The sequence below is a fragment of the Anopheles coustani genome (assembly GCF_943734705.1).
Source record: "Anopheles coustani chromosome X unlocalized genomic scaffold, idAnoCousDA_361_x.2 X_unloc_13, whole genome shotgun sequence".
Classification (NCBI taxonomy): domain Eukaryota; kingdom Metazoa; phylum Arthropoda; class Insecta; order Diptera; family Culicidae; genus Anopheles; species Anopheles coustani.
This window is the reverse complement of record NW_026525082.1, coordinates 150,740-155,000: the sequence shown is the minus strand read 5'-3', so window position 1 is coordinate 155,000 and position 4,261 is coordinate 150,740.

Here is a 4,261-nt window from a genome sequence, read left to right as displayed (position 1 = left end):
TACAATGGCCCTACCGGGCAAACACTTTGGGTTCGCAAGGACTTGGAGTGCCGGGACGGGTTGGCGGATCCAACACTCTGGGTACCTCCGGGTACTTGGGGTTGGTTGAGGACTTGGTGAACAAACACTTGATATACACTCTCCGGATGTACTTCGGGTATCGCCTGTTGTCCGAGACCACTTGCATGGTTAGCAAGCGTTGTGGTCTAATGGCCCTACCGGGCAAACACTTTGGGTTCGCGAGGACTTAGAGTGCTGGTAGTGGTTGGCGGACCCAACACTCTGGGTACCTCCGGGTACTTGGGGTTGGTTGAGGACTTGGTGAACAAACACTTGATATACACTCTTCGGATGTACTTCGGGTATCGCCTGTTGTCCGAGACCACTTGCATGGTTAGCAAGCGTTGTGGTCTAATGGCCCTACCGGGCAAATACTTTGGGTTCGCGAGGACTTAGAGTGCTGGTAGTGGTTGGCGGACCCAACACTCTGGGTACCTCCGGGTACTTGGGGTTGGTTGAGAACTTGGTGAAGATACCCCTGTCACCTTGTTCGAGGCCACTTGCATGGTAGCAAGCGTTGTGATACAATGGCCCTACCGGGCAAACACTTTGGGTTCGCCAGGACTTGGAGTGCCGGGACGGGTTGGCGGATCCAACACTCTGGGTACCTCCGGGTACTTGGGGTTGGTTGAGGACTTGGTGAGCAAACACTTGATATACGTTCTTCGGATGTACTTCGGGTGTCACCTGTTGTCCGAGGCCACTTGCATGGTCAACGGTTGAGGTGGTGATGGCGGGTCGGTGCTGTAGGGTGCCGGCCTGTTGGCTGCCTTGGCCGGGTTGGTTGGTTAACACTTGATTGAGCTTGCACCCGAGGGTAATGGCACTTGAAGGTGGGTACCGGCCGGCTGACCTGGTGTGATGGTTGGTTGGTGAACACTTGGCGGTACTTGCACTTGGCTGTGCTTGGACTTGAAGGTGGGATCCGGCTGGCCTAGGCCATTGGTGGTTGGTTGGTTGGTTAGCCCTTAGCTGGGCTGGCTGGCTGGCTGGCCATCGGTGGTGTGGTGTGTTGGGCGGTTGGTGAACACTTGGCGGTACTTGCACTTGGCTGTGCTTGGACTTGAAGGTGGGATCCGGCTGGCCTAGGCCATTGGTGGTTGGTTGGTGGGTTAGCCCTTAGTTGGGCTGGCTGGCTGGCTGTCCATCGGTGGTGTGGTGTGGTGTGGTGTGTGGAGTCGAGCATCGCGCGCCGTTGCCTTCTTCGGAGTGTTGTAGGTACGCAAGTGCTTGCAATGCAAAGAGGTTGGTGATGGAGTGACATTGCCTTCACCATGGAGTTGCGGGTACTTAGGTACTTGCAAGGAGATGGTGGTATGGTGGTGTTGCGTGTGTGGTGTTCGATTAGAAAGATATAATTTCTAAGTCCGGATTAGTGCTGTCAGTGGGGCCGCCGCTAACAGGTCCTGCACGGCCACCGTGGGGCTTGACTTGGCGCTATTCCGGACTTGGGGCGATCACGATGTCCCCGTGCGGGACTTAGAAGATGGAAGAACACAAGTACCCTTATCCCATGACTTGTGAGCGATTGGCATACGTTACCACATGAAGAGAAAAATTGGCTAAGTCCCGGATCCATATTATATGAAGAGAAAAATCGGCTAAGTCCCGGATCCATATTATATGAAGAGAAAAATTGGCTAAGTCCCGGATCCATATTATATGAAGAGAAATATCGGCTAAGTCCAGGATCCATATATAATAACCTAATAATCGGCTAAGTCCCGGATCCATATCATATGAAGAGAAAAATCGGCTAAGTCCAGGATCCATATATAATAACCTAATAATCGGCTAAGTCCAGGATCCATATATAATAACCTAATAACAGGCTAAGTCCAGGATCCATATTATATGAAGAGAAAAATCGGCTAAGTCCGAGATTGGGTCTGTCAGACATACACTTTCAAGATACCACACAAGCAAGCAAGATGGCCTAGTGATGGAACCATATAATATGAAGAGAAAAATCGGCTAAGTCCGAGATTGGGTCTGTCGGAAATACACTATCAAGTTACCACACAAGCAAGCAAGATGGCCTAATGATGGATCCATATGATATGAAGAGAAAAATCGGCTAAGTCCAGGATCCATATAATATGAAGAGAAAAATCGGCTAAGTCCCAGATTGGGTCTGTCAGAAATACACTTCCAAGTTACCACACAAGCAAGCAAGATGGCCTAGTGATGGATCCATATGATATGAAGAGAAAAATCGGCTAAGTCCAGGATCCATATAATATGAAGAGAAAAATCGGCTAAGTCCCAGATTGGGTCTGTCAGAAATACACTTCCAAGTTACCACACAAGCAAGCAAGATGGCCTAGTGATGGATCCATATGATATGAAGAGAAAAATCGGCTAAGTCCAGGATCCATATAATATGAAGAGAAAAATCGGCTAAGTCCCAGATTGGGTCTGTCAGAAATACACTTCCAAGTTACCACACAAGCAAGCAAGATGGCCTAGTGATGGATCCATATGATATGAAGAGAAAAATCGGCTAAGTCCCAGATTGGGTCTGTCAGAAATACACTTCCAAGTTACCACACAAGCAAGCAAGATGGCCTAGTGATGGATCCATATGATATGAAGAGAAAAATCGGCTAAGTCCAGGATCCATATAATATGAAGAGAAAAATCGGCTAAGTCCCAGATTGGGTCTGTCAGAAATACACTTCCAAGTTACCACACAAGCAAGCAAGATGGCCTAGTGATGGATCCATATGATATGAAGAGAAAAATCGGCTAAGTCCCAGATTGGGTCTGTCAGACATACACTATCAAGTTACCACACAAGCAAGCAAGATGGCCTAGTGATGGATCCATATGATATGAAGAGAAAAATCGGCTAAGTCCAGGATCCATATAATATGAAGAGAAAAATCGGCTAAGTCCCAGATTGGGTCTGTCAGAAATACACTTCCAAGTTACCACACAAGCAAGCAAGATGGCCTAGTGATGGATCCATATGATATGAAGAGAAAAATCGGCTAAGTCCAGGATCCATATAATATGAAGAGAAAAATCGGCTAAGTCCCAGATTGGGTCTGTCAGAAATACACTTCCAAGTTACCACACAAGCAAGCAAGATGGCCTAGTGATGGATCCATATGATATGAAGAGAAAAATCGGCTAAGTCCCAGATTGGGTCTGTCAGACATACACTATCAAGTTACCACACAAGCAAGCAAGATGGCCTAGTGATGGATCCATATGATATGAAGAGAAAAATCGGCTAAGTCCCAGATTGGGTCTGTCAGAAATACACTTCCAAGTTACCACATGAGCAAGCAAGATGGCCTAGTGATGGATCCATATAATATGCAGAGAAAAATCGGCTAAGTCCCAGATTGGGTCTGTCAGAAATACACTTCCAAGTTACCACATGAGCAAGCAAGTTACCACATGAAGAGAAAGCCGGCAAAGTCTGGGAATGTTACCACATGAACTGGAAAATGGGCAAAAACCTACATTCACAGGGAACGTGAATAAGTAAGGCTGTAGACATCGGATCGACAAGCCAAAGACTGATATGGAAAGGAAATGAGTAGTACTAGCTTTCCTGAGAGTTGCAGAGCTTAGACTGCATATGAACGAAAGTTATTAAGCGTCAAAGTCAGAGAAGTTACCCAAAGGAACACAAGTTCCAACTTAGAGCATGTATACCGCCTAGACGGTAAGAGGTACGGCCAGGCTGAGGAATAAGGAAATGTTGGCCAACATGTTCCCTAACTATCCCCCGAAGACCGCAAAGCAATCCAACATCAACCAAGAAAGTTATAGCCCGATCAAGGAAACACCTACTTTGCACCGATATTGCACCAAATACATGTACCAAGCACCTTCGGTTGCATACCTGCAGGGGTTTACCATAGTAGGCCATGGAAGACCGATATACCGAACATAATCACTTTCTATCTCCTCGGGTGTTTGAGATAGCGCTTTGCGGTACAAGAACGAAAGTTAGACTTTATCTTGGTGCATCTTTTTGCCCAAGATCACAAGACCCTATCTACCAAGGCAAGAAAGTTGTGTGGGGACAAAATGTCCAAAAGTGCCCAAAGTGGCACACTTGAACCATATATTCGAGAAAAACACAAGTGTGGGCCCGAGCTAGCAAGTTGAAATGTTCTGACCGTCAGTAGCCCTAGTTGAGGTGCACTTATCATTATATGAGGCCAACGTGCCAGCTAGTCTC